We start from the raw sequence: 27,289 nt of genomic DNA, 5'->3' as shown, positions 1-27,289 counted from the left end.
CCCAGCAATTTTGCGTTGAAAATCGGATCATACAGTATCACAAAACCACACTCCGTGGGGTTTGCGTCATTATCAGCCTTCGTTAGCTGGTGTTGCATGTCGTTTCCCCCACCACATTGCGTCAATCTTCCAGCCGCAATGCAGGTGGAGCATTGATGTCAGCCACAAAGCCGGCAGCGTGTCGTTTATCAGCCTTGTCAGGGAAGGTGCGTCGAAAAGTTCCCAGCATGTGCGTGGATTTTCAGTCTTTGTCTGCCAGCTTCACCTTTCAAGGGCCCAGGAACTGGATAGGGCACCACTTGGCAGAGCAGGAGTCTCAGCAGAGAGTCCAGGGGCTGGCAGGGGAAGTCTTTGATGGCCCTGAGACTTCAACAACAGGAGACAAGCTCAATTGAAGCCCTTGGAGATTCTTCACAAGCAGGAATGCACAACAAAGTCCAGTCTTTGTCCCCTTTCACAGGCAGAAGCAGCAACTGCAGGATAGCTCCATAGAGCACAGTCACAGGCAGGGCAGCACTTCTCCTCAGCTCTTCTCCTTGGCAGAGGTTCTTCTTGATCCCAGAAGTGATCTAATTTTCAGGGGTTTGGGTGCTCTTCTTATACCCCTTTCTGCCTTTGAAGTAGGCCTACTTCAAAGGAAAGTCTCTCTTGTTTGTGAGATCCTGCCTTGCGCAGGCCAGGCCCCAGACACACACCAGGGGGTTAGAGTCTGCATTGTGTGAGAACTCCCTTCTGGTGGGAGTGACCACTCCTCCCCTCCCTCCTAGCACAGATGGGTCATCAGGATATGCAGGCTACACCCCAACTCCCTTTGTGTCACTGTCTAGAGAGAGGTGCAAACAGCCCAACTGTCAAACTAACCCAGACAGGGAATCCCCAAACAGGCAGAGTCACAGAATGGTTTAAGAGAGAAAATGCCTACTTTCTAAAAGTGGCATTTTCAAACACACAATCTCAGATCCAACTTTACTAAAAGATGTATTTTTAAATTGTGAGTTCAGAGACCCCAAACCCCACATGTCTATCTGCTCCCAAAGGGAATCTACGCTTTAATCATTTTTAAAGGCAGCACCCATGTTAACCTGTGAGAGGGATAGGCCTTGCAACATTGAAAACCAAATTTGGCAGTATTTCACTGTCAAGACATATAAGACACATTAGTATACATCCTACCTTAAACATACACTGCACCCTGCCCCTGGGGCTACCTAGGGCCTACCTTAGGGGTGTCCTACATGTAAGAAAAGGGAAGGTTTAGGCCTGGCAATTGGGTACACTTGCCAAGTCAAATTGGCAGTTTAAAACTGCACACATACAGACACTGCTGTGGCAGGTCTGAGCCATGTTTACAGAGCTACTAATGTGGGTGGCACAACCAGTGCTGCAGGCCCAATAGTAGCATTTGATTTACAGGCCCTGGGCACCTCTAGTGCACTGTACTAGGGACTAACCAGTAAATCAAATATGCCAATCATGGAAATCCAATTAACATAACTTTTACACAGGAGCACTTGCGCTTTAGCACTGGATAACAAAAACAGAAAAAACTGAGGCCAGCACTCCCCCCTGCCCTAAACATATGACATTTTTTCAAAGAACAATTGTCAAAAATTGAGAGTATTAATTGAGGGGGATACCTACCCACCTTGAGTAATACTCACAGTCTTTGTTGCTAAATTAACCTGAACTTAATCCTCTCATAGCTATGGCACTAAGCAGACACGCTAAACTTAGTGGCAATGTGTAAAGTATTTATGCAGTACCAAAGCAGAAATAAGGTCAACACACAGCAGAAGAAAAATCCCAAGGCAATTTAGAAAAATAGAGTAAATTAAATAATTAAAATGATACCAAAAGCCAAAAAAACTATAACCGGAACCAGAGAGATGATATTTTCAATGGTTATGGTTCATAGTAGCACCACAAAAGTATTATGTGCCAACTGCGGTCATCTGGTTGTGGTTGACCGGTACCTAGTTAAGGCCAATCAAGACTGTCCGCAAGTTGCATACAGAAAACAGGCTCAACCCGGTTGAAAGATTTAACTTTGGACTCTCTGACATGAAAGTCAAATAGTCACAGCAGGACAAGGCAGTAAGCTTTGGTCGAAGACATCGGATAGCCACTGAACAAGGTCCCGGAGAAGCCATTGGCTCTTAGCTGGAAAGATCCAAGTAGCAAAAATTTGAATTTTGGTCCTAAAGAAGGTCTCTTGTCAGCCAGATACTTTTGGCACCTTCGACCATTGAAGATTTCCATGTTTGGAATTAGTCACTTTTTCAGAGCTCAAATTCTTCCAGCGTAACATGGTGTAGGCTCCAAGGACTCCGAGAAGTGCTGCTGAATGAGATTTGCTGCTGTGGAAAGGCTCTGAACGGGAGCAACTTATTCTTCAGTCCTAGGCAACACGACTTCGTCTGATTGGCTAGCAAGTTGATCCCGGTCCTTCAGATGTCCTTGGAGCCAGAAAGTGTCAGGGATCAAGCTAGTTTAGAATGACTATCAGGGAGAACAACTGATTTCAGTATAAGGAGTGCAATGGGAGTCCGTTCGTGCGCTTTGTAGATACAAAGGCTTTCTAAAGAAGGGTTTTAATATAAACATAAGAATACCTGCAGGCGTGGAGAGAAGCAGGATAGAAGCAGGTTGGAACAGGATGTCTGCAGGGTAAACTTTCAAGATAACACATGTATAAACAGAAAGGTAAAAGCAGAGAAACAATAGACAAAATATCATCAATGATAATTTGTCTGCTCCTTGGAAGTGATCTCTTTGTGAGGTAAAAAAAGATCTTTCAAGAAGGTAAGGAGTGAATAAATGTCACAGAGTTCAGGGAGACACCCAGCAGCTGCTATGGAGAAGGAGCGTTGGGTGGTTCTCCCTTCTAAAGACACAAGCCTTGGAATCTAACTGGCACCCTTGGAAGCAGTGCAAATCAGGACATAAGATAAACACAAGCAGACAAAGAAGAATAGTAGAAGGAACACAGAAACATGAACTGGGATCTGGGAAACTCTGGACTGGAATGAAGACCTGGAATGGAATTGGAATACACAAAATTGAGTATACTGGAATTATGCACCCTAACTAGGACAGGACAGTAATAGGCAGTCAAAACAGAAACACATGAAGACAAGAAATCTGTATAAACAAGATAGGTCTGGATGTATGCAGACAGGATCTAAGGTCAAGGCAAACATGGAAACAAAGACAGGATAAATAAGAGACTGGCAACAGAGAGTTATAACTAATCAGAACAAAAACATTGAATCAAACAACAAAGAAAATTGAAAGCAAAGGCAAGGCTTGAATATAGCTGTAGGATCTCACAGATAGTAAGGAGACACAGCAGTGGAGTCAGATATTAGCCACTGCATTCTACATTCAAAGGGCTGAAGTAGCTGGAGCCTCAGGGGAGGAGCACAGGTGCATGGAGAGTGCCAGGTGCAAGCAACTGACAGGTGCGAATACCAAAGAACTATAAATGAAGGGAAAGCAGAACTGGGACTTGGAAAGGAAAGGGCCAGGGAAATTAGCAGACATGAGACAGGACACAGGAAAGCCAGGAATGGAGTATAGGTCGAAGCCAAGGGAGTAAAAAGTCAAAAATGCAAATGTACAGAGGTCAGAAAGTTTGTGGGAAAAAGGAATCAAGGTAGATAATAGAATACCACAACCAAGGCATGATCGAGGCAGAGTTTGGAGCCAGAAAGGACTACAGGGACCATGATGATTCAGAACGGTAGTGTGGTAATCTGGGATGGAATATGAAGTGTATCTGGCAATGCAACAAATAGAAGTGTATAACATCATAATCAGAAATAAAGGCAGGGTTCCAGATGGCCTTTGTGAGTTCCACCTAGTGACCGGATGGTAAACTCCTAACAAAAAGTTTCTAAGCTCCAGATTTCAGGGAGTGATCGTTGGAGTACACTTTGACACAGTCAAAGGTCCCAGGGCCATGGGGACAGCATTTGGGGGGGTTAAACAGAGACAAGCAGCATGATCAAGGGCACGTCCAGTTGGAACGGGTCAGCCGAGCACATGATGGAAAGGCCTCATACCTTGTTGTACCCCTATTGCTTGAACAGAAGGTCAGCCCTATGACCCTTGGAGCCCCTTTCAATGCCCTGGGTACAAGAGGAACAGCAGATCCAGTCTTCTAGGCTCTTATCAAGTCTCAGACAGCTCTTTCCTGATTTTCAGATCTTCTACAGGTCCACTAATGTTCTAAGGAGGATAACATGGGTACCACAGTTTGGACTAGCACCAGCCTGTAGGTAATGAGTACTGGCCCCTCCCTAACCTATAACCAGTAAGGCAAATGTTCCTAGGGATCACTATACCTACCATTGCAGCACTTCCTTTGCTCCCTACTGCAAACAATCCAACAATGCCCCTCTATTCCTAAATCCAAGATGGCAAAATCTTTCTTCCCAGAGCCTGTGCATCCACCCCAAAGGTGTGGCCAGGAAAACAAGTAACCCCTCCTCTGTGGTCACTCCAAACCAGGACTGTGGCAGCTCCAATCCCACTGGGATTGGTGTCTGCCTGATTGGTGGACCAAAGAAGGGCCCTACTCTTGCCTGTGACAGGATAGGCCTCTTTGAAGATTTAATCAGGTTCCTGAGAATAGATCAAATGGTCATCCTGCCAGAAAAACAGATACACATCCCCACACCCAAAGCCTTAGTCCTGCTTTGGGAACCGTTTTCATACCTCATCAAGGGGGGTAGTCAGCAGCCAGGTGACAATTGGAGCTCATGTAGATGGACCTCAAGAGGCTTGAGGCAGGGACGTACCTTCGCTTAATAGCTATTGAAAATTTAATTACCATTACATTTGCTTTTAAATATCTATTAGAGAGAGTCTTTGAATTATATTTTTAGCTGTTTCCTAAATGAAATTAGCTTTCTTAAATGTAACAATGACACCTATTGTTTTCCTATGCAACAGTCAGCCTCTATGCAATGTAAGTAGTTCTTGGGGCTTTTTCACAGTAAGGAAATGTTTAACTTTCAACTTTTACATGTCCTACTTTTAAATACCTTGCACCCTGCCTTATGGGCATTAAGGCCTACTTAGGGCTGACATTAATATATAAAAGGAAAGTTTAGGCCCCTCAGAAGGGGTTATTTTAACAGGTTGGATTTGAAGTTTAAAACAATGATAGGCCTGCAGTCATGTTTGCATGTTGCTTTAGTGGGTGGCATAATAAGTGCTGCAGTCCCCTAGTGACATTTAACTTGAAAGCTGTGGGTACACTCTGCACAATATACTAGGGACCTGTAGGTAAATTAAATATGCCAATTAAGGGAATACCAATGTCATTATGTTGGAAGATGGAACACAGGCTGGAGTAAAGTGGACAAGGTTCTACAGCCAGCTAAAACAGTTAAGGTAAAAATCTGTGGGCACGCCTCGCAAAAGATGGTAATTTCCTACAGCAAGGATCTAACAGCAGAGTTGCTGAAAGTCTGCATCGCAGGTGCATAATATATGTAAGATGTAAAACAGAAATAAAGAAAGAAGAAATACTGTGTGAACCTTGGAACTCATGATTGGTAATATTCCTCCTCACATGATCGTGTTTACACAAACTGCCTATTTGTTTGGTCAGTGAAGCAGTGGGTTCCATATAATATTTGAATCTCATCTATTAGTATACCCTCAATTAAACCACATATTTGCTATGTCCTCACTACTACAGTGCTTTAAATGGAATTAATAAAGTAGAGGGGGGTTCTAAAAGTGAAATGACCTAAGAAGCATTTGTAGAAAACTTCAAAAGACATTTGACCTATGTACATACAAGGGAAAATAATTATTTGCTTGACAAATCCATAAACAGAGACTTACTGGGCAAAGAATACTCATAGTTTGCATTCCTCAAGATAGTAATGTACTTGTTTTTATAGCTCAATTAACCTAAGCCTTAAACGATAAAATGTATGACTAAGTAACTTGAAAAGTAGGCAGTGCGTTGACTTGTTGCTCTCCCTACCCTTGGAGAGTCAAATCTATGAAGGCGATAACTTGGTTATTCAACTGGAACAAAATAGTATATTAGGTCACACAACACCAATGGGAATAAGAATATTTGCCCTGTCATTTTGTCCCCCTGGTCGCACAGAGGTCTTCCAAGAAGTTGGGTTGACAGATGGGCTTGTAAAGATGTTTACTAACAACGGGCATAATTAGGTGAAATTACAACAGAATCATGCAAGTTTACAGACAATTGTGTGAGGAACGTAACCCTCCATTCAGAGCTATCTCCTTAGTGCAAAATGTATCTTCATATCCAAAAAGGACCAGATGATGCATTTTGCATTTTGCATTAAGAAAATAACACAAAATTCAACAAAACCTGAAAAGCAGCAGCCTCTTGTGCTCTGTTCCTGTGCTCTTGTGGTAGGCATTTTGCCCCAAATTACTCTAAATTATGTGAGCAGGTGTAATCACATAATTTTCTGTGATTTCCTTTCACAGGAGTAATGCAAAATTACTCCAATCACTCCGACGTAATTAGAATTTAACACATTCCTACTTTTTCTTCAATTGGTGAATGCCCATACAGCACTGTTTGAATGCCTATTTTTGCTCTGTCTGGATTCAGGAATGGGAGGCCCTTGTCAATAAAGAGCAGTGCACTGCTAATTACTCACCATCAATAACTAATTCGTGTCCTTATGAATCAACATTTGTCTTTTGTATATTGTTAGAAATTGGTTCTCTAGATGGTAGTAGTTTGCACTGTGTCCAAGTGGGGACCGTCACTCTTATCAGGGCAAGAGAGTCACACAACTAAGATAACTCCTGCTCACCCCCGTGGTAGCTCTGCTCAAGTAGTTAGGGTTATCTCAGAGGCACTGTGTATTTGTACACACACACAGTAACACAGTGAAAACACCACAAAAGTACTCCACACAAGTTTAGGAAAATATCCACTATTTATCTGAGTAAAAAAAGACCAAAACAACAGAAATTCAACATACACAAGTAAAGATACCAATTTTCAAAGATTAAATGTAGTATAGCACTTGGAAACACAATAGCTCCAACTCGGGCTATTAAAACAACTTGATTGAGTCGCTTCACACCGTCCAGGCCCCACCTGCGAAGGAGCCAGGTCAGTCACAGAGTCGTATAGACCCCGGTTACAGTCCCTTGGAAAATGATGAGGAAACAAAGACGTTGCATGGAGTCAGGGAAGTGAGACGTTGATGGAGCTTGTGCTGCATCAGTTCCTTACTGTCACCTGGAAGGTGAGGATTTGGAATGTTACTGCTAGGCAGGGGAGGTGAGGCATTGGTTCCTCATGGTTACAGAGGCGTTGAAGTGGTATTGGAAGCAAGGTGTCAGTTCCTTACCACAAGGCAAGGTGATGAATCCAGCAGGTCAAGATGTGAGGCGTTGACTTTGCGGTGTCACTATAACACCATGGGGCCACAGGTATTGCGGCATTCAGAGTCAGTTCCATAGACGTCGGTGACACGGCACTTTGGACTCACGCTGTGGCGGAACTTCAGAGGTGCCATGGTGGCATTGGGCCTGCGTTGTAGGTCACAGTCATTGCACTCAGCAGGTACCACGGCTCCGGTGCAGGCAACGGTGCGCAGTCAAAAAACGACATGAGTTCCGAAGTCATCCGGGATGTCGATGCACTAGTTTCTTCCTTGTTGCTTCAGAACTGACTCCCAAGGCCCCCTGAACTGGATTTGGCAACATTTGGCAAGTCAAGACTCTCAGCAAGAGAGCCCAGGCGCTGGCAGGTAAAGTCTTTGATGTCCCTGGGAATTCATTACAGGAGGCAACCCCAGTCCATGCCCTTGGAGAACCCTTGGATGCAGGATGCAGAAAGCCATGTCCAATCCTTTCACTCCCAGGACAGAAGTAGCAAGCAGCAAGCCAGCACAATAAAGCAAAAGGCAGGGGGTTGGAGACTGCTTTGTGTGAGGAACATGCACCACCCTATTCAGGTGCAAGTGTCAGCTCCTCCCACCACACTAGCTCAGGAAGACCTATCAGCCTGGTGATGGGCTATTAGGATATGCAGGGCACACCTCAGCTACTTTGTGTGGCTGTCTAGAGTGAATGCAAAACTGCCAACTGCAATCCTAACCCAGAAGTGTATTCAGCAGACAGGCAGAGCCACAGAATGGTTAAGCAGGAAAATGCCCACTTTCTAGAAGTGGAATAAATAAAAGAAGAGCCAGTGCTGTTGTGGCTAGACAATTGTAATGAATTATTCATAACTGATGGAGGGCCCAAACTAATTACCACTCCTACTTCAACCTTTTCATATGCATTTATTACACACTTATTTGCAATGTTTACAATGTCTGTCAAATACACAAAGCCCAAACATTAAACAATCCATACATGAATAAGTTGGCACAACATTACACATTTTTTAAAACAAACACAAAATTCTGGAAGACAACATACATTACTACTAAGATCGAGAAAGACAAGAGAGGACCAAGGTTCTGGGCCAAATCACAACACACACACAAAAGAGAGCGGAACTGGAATCTAAATAATTATTTACAGCTCAAAACCCAAGAACACATAGTAGAAGCGACATGCACTAATTGTCTTTTGTGTGGCACAACCAGGGGTATTGTGTTTTTACCATTCTTTGAATTCTCCCTGAGGGCCCATTTATCTTCAAAAGCGCTTCTCACATGCTCAAATATGTTGATGCGTTTCAAACCCACCATGCTTAGGGGTTCTTCTCAGGACACAGAACACCTGGATGTCAATGAAACACCAGCCACCATGGGCTCTTCAAGTAGAGATGACCTTCCTTGAACCATGTAGGGTCACCTGCACAAAAGTGCCAATTCTTTCGAGAGGCGTGTAGGTAAAAAACTCAGCAAGGCCAACTCACAGGCACAGTTGCTGACTATCAAGATATCCCAACTTGTGGGGGTCTTTACTTGGTATGGCGTGGAGCGAGAGCCATCTGACTTACTTTAAAGCCACTCCTGTTATTTGATGGACTTTCAATATCTCTTAGTCACCGTCAACTATTAAACACTGAGGCCCTCATTATGAGACACTTGCGGCTGAAGTTTTAGACTGCCGCATTACGAATTATGCAGTTTGGCCAAACCACCACAATGCTGCGCCAGTCCCGCTGGTACGGTCAGACCAGCATGGCCGGGGGTGAGCACCCCCGGGCCGGCAGCATACCAAAGACCTCCGGCCATATCAGGCTTTTCACGGCGGTCGCCCTTCAACTAAACCCTGGCGGTAATGCACCCGCGACAAGAATCCCCATGCATACAAGCACACCCACCTGACCGCACACATATATACAAACACCCCCACTTGACCACACACAAACAGACATGCACCCCCACTCACTTGCGACAAGAATCCCCATTCTTGTCGCCGCCACAAGCACCCCCACACTTGCAAACACACACCCCAACACGTCCACACACTTGCAGACACACCCCGACTTACGCATGCACTTGCAGACAAATACCCCCACTTGACCACACACATGCATACAAGCACACCCACCTGACCGCACACATATATACAAACACCCCCACTTGACCACACACAAACAGACATGCACCCCCACTCACTCGCACACAAGCAGACACGCACCCCACTCACTTGCACACAGACACTCACCCTCACTCGCTCACATGCATACGCACCCCCTCCACATTCACACACACACACCCCTCTGCATACATGCACACACACTCACCCTCCACACACGCATACAGTCACACACGCACGCACACCCATTCAGACACACACATACATGCTCACACACACCACACACATGCACCTACCACACACACACACACATCCCCCTTCGGTCGGTCCACATACCTATCTGGGCCGCACAGCAGCCCACGTCAAGGTGGTCGTCTGGGAGGGGGTGGATGTTGGCGGTTCCACTCCCGATGATGCACCGCCGTGCAAGGCCCAGCATGCCATATTACTGCTCATAATATGGCAGGCAGAATTTGTGGGCGTGGCAGTGCTGACAGTGGATCCACCTCTCACCCGCCACCTGTCAGGCCAACGGTGTTGGATTTCTGACTGCTTCTGGGCAGAAATCCATTGGTGACTCGTGGTACGGAGGTCTTCGGACCACTAACACTGGCAGTCTTTTGGCACCCGCTTTGACGGCAGTTATTGCAAAAGACCGCCAAAGTTATAATGAGCACCTGAGTCTTGGCCCAGCCGCACTGTGTTTTAGGCCAAACCCCTTTGCTTGTTCATAACACTTTCTAAAAGTGCCATTTTCAAACTCACAATTCAAACACCAACTTCATCAAAAGATGTCTTATAAATTGTGAGTTCAGAGACCCCAAACTCCATATCTCTGCCTGCCCCCAATGAGAAATAACACTTAAAATATATTTCAAGGCAATCTATATGTTACCCTATGGAAGAGATAGTCCTTGCAAAAGTAAACAACAAATTTAGCAGTATTTCACTATCAGGACATGTAAACCACACCAGTGCATGTCCTAGCTGTCAAATACACTGCACCCTGCCCCTGGTGCAACCTTGGGTCTACTTCATGGGTGCCTTACATGTAGTAAGGGGGAAGGTTTGGGCCTGGCAATTGTGTCACTTGCCAGGTCCACTTGGCAGTTACAAACTGAACACACAGACACTACAATGGCAGGCCTGAGACATGTTGACATGTTTGCAGAGCTACGCATGTGGGTGGCACAATCAGTGCTGCAGACCACTAGTAGCATTTGATTAACAGGCCATGGGCACATACTCTGCACTATACTAGGGGCTTACTAGTAAATCAAATATGCCAATCATGGGGAAACCAGTCACCGATATATTTTAGACAGAGAGCATATGCACTTTAGCACTGGTTACCAGTGGTAAAGTGCCCAGAGTCATAAAGCCAACACAACAAAACAGGTCAGAAGAAATAGGAGGAACAGGCAAAACGTTTGCGGATAACCCTGCATGAGGGTCAGGTCCAACATCTATAAGAGCTACAACTTTTTCATTTAATCTTGCTTGCCACCTCTGTTAGCAAAGCTTTCCTGTTCCTATTTCTCATTCAATTAATTCTTGTTATTGGCCCTGATCCTCCTTGATACCACCACGCTCGTTCACCATCATTGTTCCTAGTTCTAACATTTTTTCTGTATTGTTATACTGTGATATTTTGTTCTTTGTTCTCTTGCGTACAGAATCTATTCCTACATCAATTTGTGATCTTGTTTCTGGTGCTGCAGCCCATTTCCTAGTTCCATTCCCTATCTGTTGGGTTGATTTCTGGTTGTCCTATTTATCTGCCTGTTTGTTGTATTCCTAGTTATCCTACATTTTTCTGACTCAATGTATTTATTGCACTCACTTTTGTCACTTTATTTTCTCTCGCTCCTGGTTCTATTTTGTAGATGTTAACTTTATTGCTGCTCCTGTTGCTCTTACTTCCATGTCTCATCTTTGTTTCTTAGTTCTTTTACTCCATCTGTTGGGCTTTACCCTGTCCAATTTATGCATTGTTCTTCTGCCCTAACTCTGCCTCATTTGTGCCACCTATTTATCTTCTTATTTTTGCTGCTTTAGTTGTCATCCATGGCCCTGTCACTCTTTTTCCAGCTCCACTTTTCCATCAGTTAATATTATCTTTGTCGTCATAACCCTTACTATTTCCACATTTAAATTGCCATTTTCCTGGTTCTATTCATCTGTTGATCCTAGTCCTAATTCATCTTTCTCCTTCTTGTCTTGTCTCCTCATTCTTGTTTTCCTAAGTATGTGTTTACTTTGGTCTTAGTCTGGGGTTCAATGGCTAATTCGTTGCTGAGTGTTTTCCTTTTTGGTAATCATATTTCTTTGTACTCTTTTCATATCTTCTTTCCTCACTCTTCATGTTCCATTCATGGTCCATTTCTGAAAACCCTAGCCCTCTTTCTGTAAATCTCCATCTTGGATGTTGTATGTTGTCTTAATTACTGCTTCCATTCCTCTTATTCCTAGGTCTCATCTTTTGGTTTATTTCCTTATCTATTAGACATATTCCTATTCTTATTACTCCCATGGCTGCCACAATCCATGGTCTTATTGCCTGACTCCAGTTCACCTTCTTTTGGTCATATTTCTCATTCACATTTCTTCCTGGCTCTCCTAATCCTTCTCTTGGCCTTATTCTTAGTTTTCCTAGTATTCACTGTATTCACTAGTCTTAATCTGATGTCTGAAGACTACTTGTTTGCTCAGTGCTTACTATTTGCATGTATTTCTATTTTTTGGTCAATTTTCTTACCACTTATATTCACTCTGCCAGTCTTGTTAAAGCTTATCAGCTTAAGATATATTGTTCTCTTCATGTTGGTGTCTATGTTGGTTTTATTTGAGTTTATCTGGTTTGTTTCTCCCTGACTCACTCTGATGGATTCCTTCATGGATTTATGGCCTAGACTATATTCATACCTTTGTTGGTCATACTCATTATTCTTTTTTTTCTCATTTCTTAGCTTGTTTTCTTCTCAGGATTCAATATTTGTTTTTCCCTTTGGTCTCCTTCCCGTCTTCCTTGTTTACCCACTTGTTCACCTTATGGTTTGGCTCACAAAGATTACATGAGGAACAACAAAATTACAGTAATGCATTGTTAGGTGCATACCTAAGTAACATTTTAAATTAAAAACGCATGTACCAGTTATATCTCTGTTGTCCACCTCATATTATAGAGTACATGTGCCAGAGCTATATTGTAGAAAATCCATCTTTTCACCATGCTTGCCTAAATTGTTTTGACTATGGACTCTGGATATCTGGGTATCTGCAACACTTTCATTTGGGTCATGCTAAACAACCCCCACTGAAAGTTTAATTTTCTGAAAAGGAAAAACATATTTGACCCATTGATATGCCAATTTTAATATGTACAAAAAAGGTGCAAGCTGTACAAAGGTCACATTTAGTTAGTAAGCCTACAACACGGTGTCATATATTCAAAGAATCTGGATTCTGACTGCTGTCTTAAAAAAACATCAAAGGTATTTTTCAATTAAATTGCCATATGTAATACTTTGGAGTGCTAAAAGTGAAAACAAAGATGTTTTCTTACATGTTCAAAAACATGAAAGGGCTAAGAAGAGATGGTTGGAGCAAGTATGTGCTGTCATCTGTAATTGTTCTGTACAACAGGTTTTTCTAAATGATATTTTTGCTAAAATGTGTTAAAAAAATGTCATTTTCACAGCAAGTAGGTGAAGTATAACACAATCAACAGAAACATTGGAATTTTATTTTCTATACTGCTAAGAGAACTTTTGTAAGTTATTACATTACCTGCCTTGATATTTAGCCAGTATGAGTAAAGGGTCTAACCTCTTTACAGTGGTATAGGCTTCTGTGAATTGGAGATAATGATTTGCATTCACACCTCATCATCTAGTTAGGGAGGTGAGCAACTACCATCCTCCAAAGGTTTCTCAGCACAAATGACTTCCTGATAGTTCAAGCAACACCCAGGTCATGTCTGCAAATCAATAATACTTATTCTGTTTGTAAAGATGGGATCTGCTAATTTCATAGAAGCCAAGGCAGCTTGGATGAAAAGGCAGAAGTGTCCAAGAGGCAAGGGATTTTTCTTTGATCCTCAGAATGCAAGAGTGGGATGGCATTAGGTTAAAAACATAATAAAATCAAACAACAGATAAAAGCAGGATCAAACCATGCAGGGAACTGCGACACTGAGGTAGAGTGACTATAAAACATTATAGCCATTTATGTTTGAGAGGTTGAGTAGAACTCAGTTCCAATCCCGATCTTGTCAGCTCCCTAAGTCCTAATATTTTGGAAGGAACCAAAGGTTCCCTTCATCAAGAAACACCTCATTCACATGTAACCACCGTTGATTCTCATTTTACTTCTTTCATCTCTTCCCACATTTTTCTTCTCTATAATCCTCCCCACAATTTCTACCTTTTTACAGAGAGGCATTGCTTTGTATATAAAGCCCAAACATCTACATATACTTGAAGGTATACACTGGTTTCAGTGTAAGTGAAAGCATGGGCAATTGTGGAGATATAAACGATAGAAGTTACCTAGGTACCTAAAGCATTCTATTGGCATCCCTAGAATGTGAAAGGTAAGTTGGAGAGGAGTCAGTTACTTGGAGGTGGAAGAGACCTCTGCTGATCGCTGAAGGTGTCACAGTATAAAGATGTAAAGGAATTACAATAAAATACTGGACTTGTGTTTTCTAACATATTGATGAGGATTGGATCCTGTGCAGGGGACAGGTAGAACACACCTCCACCCCTGGAAAGGCTAAGTTTGACACAAAGAGTGTTTTCAAGAGTTGCAGTTGTGCACAGTATGCCCTATGATAATTGAAGAGTGAAGCTAAGAAGCAAGTGAAGGCAAGAATCCTCCTTGCACTTTTGTTCATGCAACCAAGCGAGCATGGCACATCCCAACATGTGCCTCGTGTGTTCTGTTGAAAAAGACATGCTGAGCAAGTGTGGCATGTGAGATGTGGCTCTCCTATGACATGCTTGCATCAAGGATGCAAATCTCGAATCCCTAATCGACAAGCTATTTTACTTCATCACTTGGGGGTGGAAGGGAGAAGGATATAAGAAGATTTACCTGATATTTCACTTGAGATGGGGATGGCCAGCCCACAATGTGTGTGAGATAACTATAAAGATGTTAGATTTATATTTTACACCTAAAACAAACTTAGTGCTTGAGTATTTCTCAAAGGTACAAAAGGTTGATGAAGATATAACATCTTACGTGGCAACTTTGAGGGGTCTGTCTTTTACCTACAGATTCGAACAGTTGAATAATTCACTTATAAGAGTTCAGATAGTGCAGTGCACTAATAATAAGAGAATTAATAAAATAACACACATTGGAGGAAACCATTCAAATAGCGAAAAGTATGGAAAACACAGAGACATGTGGTTAAAGGAAATAGAGGGTACAGTGAGTGGCAAAAAGGAGGCAGTAGAATTTGTGGAAGGTGGAGGAAAGAAGAAGAAAGAAAAATAAACAAGAATTGAACTGTCAAAAACAAAAAACAAACAAAAAACTGTGCCTTCTACAGAGATAAAGGCCCTCATTACAACCCTGGTGGTTGGTGTTAAAGTGGCAGTAATACCACCAACAGGCCGGTGGTAATTACCGCCAAATTATGACCATGGCGGTGTTATCTCCGATAGACAGCCAATGTACCACACCGACCGCCATGGCGGAAACAACTGCCTTCCCAGCGGTAGCCGCCTACAGCCAGGCGGAAGTCAATGTTCTGCCCACCATATTAAGACACACAATTCTGCCACCTTTTCTGGGGCGGTACCAACGACATCAAAAGCCTGACGGAAACACTGCACAGAAGTGAAAGGACTCACCACTGGAGACACAAGGAACAACCACACTACCATGGAGCCTGAGCTGTATGTTTTCCCCATGATTTTCTATGTGCTGCTCCACCACGAATACCATCGCCGGCGAAGACGGTGACGGTGAGTACAGACGCCTAGCACACAAGGGAGGGACGGAGGAAAATGAAAGTGTGACACACGCACACACCACACACACACACCCCCAACACCATACACACATTCAGCTGCATTACCAAAACATTTGTACCCCGTACCTCGGATGAATAATGCAAGGACAAAACAATTTTGAGAAAGTGAATGCAATGAGAGAAACATATCAAGATAAATAAGTGAGGCAAGGAAAGAGATATATACATATGTACACAAAAAGGGACACATCCCAGTCCACAATGTACAGAGTCCACATGGCCACAGGCCAATGTCCAAGGCCAAACATGGCACCTGCCTCAACACGGAGAGAACACTGCAGGGGCATCTGTTGGTAAATAGGCAGGCACCTCAGGGGGACGGGGGCACCTCAGCCGGGAGATGGAACAACACCACTGGTTCTGGAGGGGGCAACATGCCCTGTGCTTGGTCCTGGGGAGTGCAAGGCCACAGTCTCTCAGGTGGGCGAGTTGCCCACTTGCTCTGGAGGGGGCAACATGCCCTGTGCTTGGTCCTGGGGAGTGATGGGCCACAGTCTCTCAGGTGGGTGTCTTACCCTCTGGCTCTGGAGGGGGCATCATGCCCTGTGCTCTTGATCCTGTGGAGTTTGGGGTAGGTGGGTGTCTTACCCACTGGTTCTGGAGGGGGCATCGTGCTCTGTGCTCTTGATCCTGTGAAGTCGGGGTAGGTGGGTGACTTGCCCACTTGCTCTGGAGGGGGCAACACACCCTGTGCTTGGTCCTGGGGAGTGCAAGGTCACAGTCTCTCAGGTGGGCGACTTGCCCACTTGCTCTGGAGGGGGCAACATGCCCTGAGCTTGGTCCTGGGGAGTGATAGGCCACAGTCTCTCAGGTGGGTGTCTTACCCACTGGCTCTGGAGGGGGCATCATGCCCTGTGCTCTTGATCCTGTGGAGTTTGGGGTAGGTGGGTGTCTTACCCACTGGTTCTGGAGGGGGCATCGTGCTCTGTGCTCTTGATCCTGTGGAGTCGGGGTAGGTGGGTGTCTTACCCACTGGTTCTAGATGGGGCATTGTGCCCTGTGCTCTTGATTCTGGGAAGTCTGAGGTAGGTGGGTGTCTTACCCACTGGTTCTGGAGGGGGCATTGTGCCCTGTGCGCTTGATCCTGGGGAGTGCAAGGTCACAGTCTCTCAGGTGGGTGTCATACCCACTGGATTTGCAGGGGGCAGGCTGCACAGCAGCCCATGGAGGCAGGATTACATACCTTCTGCTGGCGGTGACGGCAGCTCACTGGAGGTGGTGGTGGTGCTGCTGGTGGGGGGGGAGGCTCCGGCCCATCCCCTGCAACCTCGGACAGCTGCTCACTGGAGGAGGTGGTGGTGCTGCTGGTGGGGGAAGGCTCCTGCCCATCCCTTGCAACCTCGGACGGCTGCTCACTGGAGGTGGTGGTGGTGGTGCTCCTGGTGGGGGGAGGCTCCTGTCCTTCCCCTGCAACCTTGGACAGCTTCACAACCATGGTTGGTGGTGGGAGCTCCATCACAGTTCCTGCCCAAGGCCCCTTGCTCTTCCTGCTTGCTGGTGCAGGCCCCTTTCCCTTCCTGGCAGCAGCTTTAGCAGGCTGCTTTCCCTTCTTGACAGCAGCTTGGGCAGGCTCCTTTCCCTTCTTGACAGCAGCTTGGGCAGGCTGCTTTCCCTTGAGGTTGCCTTGTGCAGGCTCCTTCACCCTCAGGACATGTGCTCTGGCTCGTTTTCCACCATGAGTGGGTGTTGTGACGACTGGGCCCATGGACTGGGTGGCTGAGGTGCTTGACTGGATTCTTTGCACCCTGGCCCGATGTGCAGGATGGGGGCAAGGGGTAGGAAAGAGGTCATTGGTGGATAGGAACAGTTTTTTTTAGGGACAGCAAGGGCGGGAAGAGGGAGAAGGTTTGGGAGTGGAGGAAGAGGAAGTGGTTGTTGGAGCTGTCTGTCTGTTAATTTTGGGTACAGCTGCATGGGCTGGATGCTGTTGTGAGGTGGATGGCTGTTGGGTGTCTGAGTGCTTGCCTTTGTGTACCTTAGGAGTGGGGGACAGACACAGTGGGAAAGGACACAGGGGACGTGTGCATGGCTATTGTGGAGGTGTCTGCCAGTGAGGTGTGTGTTCTGCTTGGTATAGTGATGATGCTGTTAGTGGATGAGGATGTAGTGCATACAGGTGTGAGTGTGGATGGAACTGGGAGGGAGGTGGAGAAGGAGGCGGAGGGGGAAACAGTGGAAATAGTGGCTGTTGGTATGTCAGCATCTGGATGGTGTTTGTGTGAGTGCCTGTGGGATGAAGTGTGGTGCTTGTGTTTGCCTGTACCACTCTTGTGTGTTGTCTTGTGTGCATGCTCGTCTGCCTGTGTGCTTGGGATGGATTGGGGTTGAGAAGAATGGGACTGGGAAGTGGAAGTTGGAAGGGGAGGTAAGAAATAGGGACAATGGCTGCCATCAGAGAGGAGGCTAGAGCCTGGATCGATCTCTGTTGAGCCGCCAATCCAGTGTGAATGCCCTCCAGGAATGCATTAGTCTGTTGCATCTGGGCTGCCAGCCCCTGGATGGCATTCACAATGGTTGACTGCCCTACAGAGATGGATGTCAGGAGGTCAATAGCATCCTCACTCACGGCAGCAGGGCTCAATGGGGCAGGGCCTGAGGTGCCTGGGACGAAGGAGATGCCCACCCCCCTGGGTGAGCGGGCATGGGCAACTCGATGAGGGGCTGCTGGGAGGGCGGTGCTGGTACCGGGGTAGCGGCTGTACTTGTAGCTGGAGTGGCCACAGAGATGTCCGCCACCACCAGGGAGCTTCCATCGGAGGAGGTATTTGTGTCAGAACTGTCCCCTCCAGTCTCCGCTGTGGTGCTCCCCTCGCCCTCTGTCCCACGGGTACCCTCACCATCTGGGGACTCTGCCTTCTGGGTCCTGTGTGATGCAGCTCCCTTCGTCGCTGGTGCCTCTGCGCCTCCACCAGATGATGCTTATGCACATAAGGACAGGATGACAAATCAAAAAGGGGGGGAAGAGAAAAAAAAAGGATACACTTGGTCAGTGGCTGCACCAACACCACCGTTGGCATACACAGGACCCTCACACACAGGAAACAGGCCTACGCAATATGCCATAGCACTACCAGAGATAAAGTTAGCATCCAAGGCATGGGGAGGGGCACATACCGCCAAATGCAGCACACCTGGCACCCATGTAGCCCTGACCAGTAGTGGATGCTTACCAGCTAGGTAGCGGGATTATCCCCTCAGAACCCTAGTCACCAGGGGACCTACGCTGCAATATCAGGCCTGGCCTAGGGGCACCTGCTGACACCATGCGTAAGTTGTAATGATGGGCACTGTACTCACCCCCTTGTGGCTGCTGTGATGCCCTCAAGTGCCCATCCAGCTCAGGATAGGCCACTGCCAGTATGCGGGCCATCAGGGGTGTCAGGGTTCGATGGGCACCCCTTCCTCGTTGGGAAGCCATCCTCAGCTGGGCCTCCACGGTATTCCGTGCCAAGCATCTCTGGTCCTCCCAACGTTTGTGACAGTGGGTGCTCTGCCTGCCATAGACCCCCAGGGTCCGCATATCCTTGGTGATGGAACGCCATATAACCTTCTTTTGATGGGCGCTGACCTGCAGAGGAAATGCACACAAGAAAATAGTATTAGTCAAACAGTCCTGCCTGTTACACTTATGGCCCACCATACCCCTTCACATCACCATTTACACACACATGGCCCGGCACACAACCAATACGCTGCCAAGAGGACATCCACGCACCCCACCTTACCCGAGGCCTTCACACACAACTCCATGCATTCATGCCACATGCATTGTGCCCACAGTGTACTCACCTGTTGGTCTGGAGGTCCCCATCCAACAGTCTCTCCAACTCAACCAAAGTGAAGGCAGGGGCCCTTTCCCCAGTCACACGGGCCATGGTAGGTTCCACACACAGGTCACAGCAGCACATGCAGTGTAGGTCCTCTCCTGTGGATGATCAGGTAGCAAGTGAGGAATATGATAGAAAATGGCGGTCATGTCCACGGCGGTGCATACCGTCACCGCCAGCGTAGATCACCATTGGCCACTGTACCCCATAGGGCCCAATGTTAGCCAATGAGGAGTTTCACAGCAGTTCCCGACCGCCTCCCGCAACGGCGCACAACGCCAGCGGAATTACTTCACTTCCACCTGTCCCTCCACACAGGACAGGCAGATGCCATTTCAAGGGGGGGGGGGGTGCAGGCCCTGGATATTTGCTGCGTCACTGATGAAATGTGGACATTATATACAAATCACACTTACCCATTACAAGTTAACAGCATGCAAATTTCTGTTGTAGCCCACTGTTCAGTTTGTGACCGGCTCCTCACCCTTTTGCCACATAGATTGCCACCGCTGCGGATGAATAGGAGATGGAGACATACCGCTGTGTACAGACCCCTGGTGGACTTGGCAACAATGGAGGACAAGCACATCATCCTCACCTATAGACTTGACAGGTCCACAATCACAGAGCTGTGTGCCCAATTGAAGCCTGCCCTGACATCTGCTATCCGTCACCCCACTGGGATCCCCTCTCTTTTGCAAGTTCTATCAGTGGTTCATTTCCTGGCAACTTGTTCTTTCTAAGTGACAGTGGGCTTGGCAGCAGGAATGTCACACCCAATGTTCTCAATAGTGTTGACCAGAGTGTTGTCTGCCCTGATTAAACAAATGTGCAGCAACACTGTTTTCCCCCAGGTTGAAGATTTGGCCATAGTGAAGGCCGAGTTCTATGCAGTGGGACATATCCCCAACATAATTGGGGCAATTGATGGAACACATATTGCATTCCCCCCCTAGTCAAAATGAACAGGTATTCAGAAATCATAAGAGTTTCCACTCTATGACTGTGCAGCTGGTGTGCTTGGCGGACCAGTACATCTCCCACGTCAGTGCTAAGTATCCTGGGTCGGTGCATAATGCCTTTGTCCTGAGGAATAGCAGCATCCCAAATGTGATGTCCCAACTACAGAGGCACAGGGTGTGACTAATAGGTGAGCCCTGGTCCCTATCCAGTTTATGTTGGTGTAAGGGTATGGTGTGGGCCATATAAGATAGTGTGTGGCTAAATGTTGTCCCTCAATATTGCAGGTGACTCTGGTTACCCCAACCTCTCATGGGTGCTGACCCCTGTGAGGAATGCCAGGACAAGGGCAGAAGAATGTTATAATGAGGCACATGGGGGAACCAGAAGGATAATAGAAAGGACCTTTGGCCTCCTGAAGGCCAGGTTCAGGTGCTCCATCTGACAGGTGGATCCCTGTGCTACTCACCCAAGAAGGTCTGCCAGGTAATAGTGGGATGCTGCATGTTGTAAAACCTTGCCCTGAGACGCCATGTGCCTTTTCTGCAGGAGGTGGAGGCTGGAGATGCCCGTGTGGCAGCAGTGGACCCTGTGGACAGTGAGGATGAGGAGGCAGAGGATGAGGATGAGGACAACAGAACATCAGTCAACAGACAATACTTCTAATGACACACAGGTAGGACAGTGTTAGTTCACATTTCAATGACATTTGTTTGCATTTCTGTGGCACTGGCATTCTGATATTTCCCACTTCTTTGCCCACTTACTTTTCCCTCTCGCAAGCCTTTTGGCAGATGTTGGTGACCTCACATACACTCCTGGTGTGATCACTGCAGCCAGCTACAGGTCATTAATCTATGCTCATTTTCTGTACAGTTGAATTGCAATGTTTGCACCTGTTTCAATGAATACATAATTGAAAAACATGACATACTGCAAACTTCTTTTTTTCCAAGGGTGTTTATTGAAGTGCTAAAATATAGAGGGGCAAGTGCAATGGGCTGGGGTGATGATGGAGGAAAGTCCACGGTATTGTTCCAGTCTGTTAGTAGCACAGGTGCATTGTCCAAGGGGACATAGGAAGTGGAGCAATGGCAGTTCAAGGTGGACAGGGTGGGACACAAGGGTGACAATCAGGAGAGTCTCATTTCCTGGCGGGGGCTTTGGCTAGTGGCTCTGTTTTCTGTCTGGTTCGCAGGGAACGTTTGCGGGGTGGTTCACCTTCTGCAGGGGGAGGGGTGCTGGTGGCCTGTTGGTCATGTGGCGGGACCTTCTGGCCACTAGCAGCAGCGGAGGTGGATGGCTGTTCAGATGACTGGCTAGTGGCAGGGGCCGGTTGTTGTGTGACTGCCTTCCTCATAATATTGGCCATGTCTGCAGGCACCCCTGCTATGGAGACCAGGGTTTTGTTGATGGCCTGCAAGTCTTCCCTGATCCCCTGGTACTGTCCCTCCTGCAGCCACCTGTTCTCCTGCACATTGTCCAGGATCTGGCCCATCGTGTTCGGGGAATGTTGGTAGGCTCCTAGGATCTCAGAGAGTGCCTCCTGCCGAGTCGGTTCCCTGGGCCTGTCCTCCCCCTGGCGCACAGCAGTCCTCCCAGTGTCCCTGTTGTCCTGTGCCTCTGTCCCCTGAACGGTGTGCCCACTACCACTGACCCCAGGTCCCTGATTGACTTGGGTATGAGGTGTGGCCTGGGGTCCCTGTAGAGGTGGACAAACTGCTGATTGACATGTCCTGGGGACAGAGGAGTGGGTGCTGTGGTGGTGTTTCCTGATGGGGGAGGCTCTTTGGTGGTGTGTGAGTGGGCCTGGGTAACCGGCTGTCCAGAGATCCCTGATGGGCCAGGTTGGTCATCCAGATCCAGAAGATCAGAGTTGCTGTCATCACTGTGGGCCACTGTGGGGGACCGGATATTGCTGGCACCTCCTCTCCGGTGACATTGGCTGGGGTACCTGTGGGGATGTAAATAATGTGTTATTGTTTCTGTGTCTGACATATTGTGCATCTGTGGCTTCCCCTCTTTGTTTGTATTTGCCCTGGCAGCTTTCACTTGTTTAAGTTGGTAAATGGGGGGATAGATGTTTCTCTCTAGTGTGCATGCTTTAGTGATAGGTATCCATGCGGGGCTGTAAGTGATGTCCATGCATTAGTATAGCATGTAGGGCTTGGCATTAGGATGAGTGGGATGTGATGGTGGGGTGTGTGGGAGGTGGTGGAGTGATGGGAGTGAGGGTGAGGGTGGGAGTATATGATGGCATGCAGGTAGGGGGGTGATGATTGTTGAAAGTTGACTTACCAGAGTCCAGTCCTCCTCCTACTCCGTCCCTCAGGATGCATGATTGCCAAGACTTGCTCCTCCCATGGTGTTAGTTGTGGGGGAGGAGGTGGGGGTCCACCGCCAGTCCTCTGTACAGCGAGTTGGTGTCTTGCTGCATTGGAACGTACCTTCCCCCGTAGGTCGTTCCAACTCTTCCTGATGTCATCCCTAGTTCTGGGGTGCTGTCCCAAGGCATTGACCCTGTCCACAATTCTCCGTCATAGCTCCATCTTCCTTGCAATGGATTTCTGCTGCACCTGTGCTCCAAATAGCTGTGGCTCTACCCTGATGATTTCCTCCACCATAACCCTTAGCTCCTCCTCTGTGATTCGGGGGTGTCTTTGTGATGCCATGGTTGTTGTGTGAGGTATGAAGGTGAGGGTGTGTTGGGTAATGTGTTGGGGTGTGTGATGTGGGGCACGTGGGTGGTGTATAGGTGTAAGTGGTGTGTGACTCTGGTTTTGTCTGTGGGCTTGGTCTTGGTGTCTGTCTCTTGACTTTTGTTTGTGTTCGTAAAGGGTTGGGTGTTTTATAGTGGTGTGGGTGTGGTGTGTGTATGTGTGTCAGATGTGTGTTATTTAAATTGTCCAATGTGGTGTTGTTTTGTTTGTGCATGTGTATTTTGAGCACTGCGGTATGTACCGCCAATGGTTTACAGCCATTGAATGTCCGCCGTGGTGATTCGTGGGTCATAATGTGATGGGTGTTGTTATGTTGGTGTAACGGTGTGGGTTCTGATACCACCAGTTTATCACTGACCTTTGGGTTGGCGGAATTGTGTTTGTGACTGAATGGTGACGGATTGGTGTGTGTGTGTCATAATATGGTGAACGGATATCAGCCACGGCGACGGTAGGTTGGCGGCAGTCAGCATGGAGGTAAGTGGGATTTACTGCCAATGTCATAATGAGGGCCAAAATTTTCTAGGTGCGGTGCAACAGGGCACATTGCTTCAAGTTTAAATTGTGCTTCTATATGCAAAAACTCTGGAAAAAGAGGACACTTTGCAAAAGTTTGTAAAAGAAAAATACAAGAAAAGAAAAAGATTCAGGATGTTGGTGATGAGTGTAAGAATGTGCAAGAAATTGTAGTAACAATAGATGCAGAGGAGATTATAAATACCAGTGAAAAAAATGAAGAGGTAGTGAGTACACCATGTGTGAAAATGGAAAGTGCAGATAAGTTAGATAAGCCTCATTGTGATATATATTTTAATGACAAAAACATTGGAGTATTAGCAGATTCGGGAAGATTGTATATGCTTATTTTTAGCAAAACATATAAAGAAAAGAAGTCGGTGGGTGGAGGTCCACTGTTGAGTGATCCTAACATCAGGGCGGTAGGATATGTAGGTTAAAAGAATAGAGATACTTGGGATGAGCTGGATGACAATAAGATTGAAAAATGTAGCAGTAAAAGGAAGAGTATATATTACCAACTATGGATCAGATTTGTTGGGATGGAAGCATCAAAAAGATCTGAACATTATTATAAATCCTAATGCTGAAGAACAAGTAATCATAACTGAAAGAACTAATGTTGAGGACATAAATGAATGGTGTGATGAGGTAGAAAAAATATATCCTAAAGTGTTTAGTAAGGAATTGGGATTACCAAGAGGATTTTCACATAATATAATTCTGAATAAGCAGGCTAAAGCTGTAGCTCATAATGTGAGAAATATTCAAAATCTATGAATGAATCATTGCATTGTGAGCCGGAAAGTCTCTTCAAACAGGAAATTATTGAGTCTATTGAAGCGTCAGAATGGTTGGTGCCAATAGTTATAGCACTAAAGAAGGAGGAAAAATGTGTTTATGTATAGATTTGTGTGACTTAAATACTAATATTTGGGTAGACAGAGAATCCTCTTCCCAATATATCTGATATGTTATCTACTATGGGAAGGCTGCCAGTTTTTAGCACATTAGATATGTCTAATGCCTATGATAGGAATCGAAGAATCTGACCTCATTTGCAACACCCTTAGGAGCTTTCCGATATAAATGAATGCTGTTCGGATTGACTTTGCCTCTGTGGTGTTTCAAAGGGTGATGACAAATACTTTAGGAGATATAAGACAGGTATTGTGATTTCAGGACGACATTTTATTCATCAGAATTTTTTTAATGAGTATGATAAGGTATTTCAGGAAGTGATGATGTGTCTGGAAAAGTATGGCTTAACAATAAAAAAAAGAGAAATGCCAGTTAAGGAAAGAAATTGTAAATTATTGAGGACATGAAATATCAGCCAATGGTATATGACCAAAGAAGAGTATTGGAAAGGCTGTAGAGATGGCACCAGAACCATCTACCAAAGATGAGTTAAGATATTTTCTGGGATTAGCAGAATATTGTGCGAAGTATGTGAGAACGTTTTCAGAAGAGGTAGAGCCATTAAGTAAAATAATGAGAAAAAAAATGTGACATTTGTGTAGGACGATGAATGTAAAATAACATTTAAATCAAACAAGGAAAATATAAGTCAGACACCTACATTGGGACCCTTCGAAGTGTCAAGAAAAACATTTAACTACTGATGCAAGTGTAGAAGAGATTGGTGCTGTATTAATGCAAGTAGTGAAAAGGGAAGAGTTCATTATTGGATTTGCGTCAATAAGGTTACAAGGAGTAGAATGTACTTATTATGTTATTGAAAGGTAAGCTCTGGCTTGCTGTTGGGCAATCAATTACTTTAGTTTTTGTTATGGGGTTTACCTTATAAAGTACCAACAGATCATAAACCTCAAGGGAGGAAAAGGATTCGAAGGAGGAATAACCCCACATATTTCAAAATGGCTTGTGATAGAATATTTTGAAGTACAATATGTAAAAGTGAGCAAAAACATAATTGTATGCTGCTTATCAAGAATGCCTATAACATTGAGTCATGAAGACATTTGCTTGGATATTGTTGATGATGGAGAAGTTGTTGAAATGGCCCTGAGTAGAGAGGAATGGAATTGTGCGAAAGAAAAAGACTCTGTTGAAAACAGTGGAAAGAAAGATTGTGCAAGGGTGGAATTTTGAAGCTACTGCGAATAAAGACATAAAGGAATTTTATAAGGTCAACGATGAATTGAGCTTAAGTGAAGGAAAATTAAAAGGAAGACGACAAATTGTACCTTCCTCTGGTGTTCACAAACACCTTATGTCCATCGCATATGAAGGGCATCCTGGGTGAGGCTTAACCAAAAGAGGGGTGAGACAGTGTTTTGGGGGCCTGGCGTAGATAAAGATATAGAGAATATTGTAAAAAGCTCTTATATCTGTACCAACAATGATAAATCCAAGCAGGTGAGGCAACCTCCCTTGATACGTACTTAATCCCCTAGTAGGTCGTGGGAAAAGGTTGCTATTGATTTTATGGGACCAGTGGAAAACTTAGGTAGCAGAGACAAGTACATTCTCATACTTGCAGATTATCACTCAAGATGATTTGTGATGGAAATAATGGGAGAGATAGGTACTGTCAGCGTAATTAGATTTCTGGATTGAGTTTTTCTTGAAGAAGGAATACCTAAAACTATAGTGTCTTACAATGGCGTACAATTTGTATCAATTTGTGGAAATGGGAGTCAAACATGACAGAGTGGCTCTTTTTAGACCTCAGGCTAATGGACTGGTTGAGCGGATTAATCGCCTCATTATGGATAATATTCACCTATCCCTTGCTAATGGATTATCATGGAAGAAGGAATTGAGAAGAATAATATGGGTGCCCAGAACAACTCCTCATTCTGTGACAGGAGTATCACCATTTGTAGCTTTAAAAGGAAGAGAACCGGGAAAAAATGTTCTGTGTAGTTGAATAGGAATGATATGGTTTGGGTTGATCGGAGAGAAATAAAGAGAAGAGTTGGGGATAAGCAGAAATATTCGGAGGAAAAGTACAGAAGTTGTGGATCAAGAGTGGTGATTGGGTGGTGGTATGAAAAAATTGTCTAATTCGCAAGGGTAATAGCAAGTACGCTTGTCCATGTCAAGTTAAAGAAGTCAAATGAATTGTGTTGGTGTTAGAAAATTGTTCTACTTGGAGTAGGGCAATATTTGCAATGTTTACAAGCCATGAAAGTGATGTGCTGTTATAATAATACCATTATATTTTAACCTTTATCCTTGTCATCTAATCATAAAAAAAATGGTGTATTTTTATTCAGTAGGTTCATGTTTATGTGTATATCATATCTAAGTGTTTTATTGCAAATAAATCTGTGAACATGTTATTTCAGTTTAAAAAAATCTATCAGAGTTCTTTTGTGTCTGCTTATTTATATCATAAAAGAAACAAAAATGGAGAATTGTAAAATGTTGTATAACAGGAGAGATGTGTGGATATAAGAACAATAGAAGTTACCTAGATAACTAAAGCTTTCTATTGGCATCATTAGAATGTGATAAGGGAGTTGGAGAGGAGAGGAGACAATTATGTGGAAGTGGAAGAGAACTGTGCTGATTGCTGGAGGTGTCACTGTATAAAGAAGTACAGGAAATACAAGGAAATGCTGGATTTGTGTTTTCTTACAGCAATAAAAGGAAAACATATGTTTTACTCCTGCATGTTTCAAGTGAGAATATTTTCACTTACACACCTATTCTTATTGACTGAGGAC

This window comes from Pleurodeles waltl, chromosome 9 (genome assembly GCF_031143425.1).
Source record: "Pleurodeles waltl isolate 20211129_DDA chromosome 9, aPleWal1.hap1.20221129, whole genome shotgun sequence".
NCBI lineage: Eukaryota > Metazoa > Chordata > Amphibia > Caudata > Salamandridae > Pleurodeles > Pleurodeles waltl.
The sequence above is the reverse complement of the archived record's forward strand: the minus strand, read 5'-3'. Positions refer to the sequence as shown.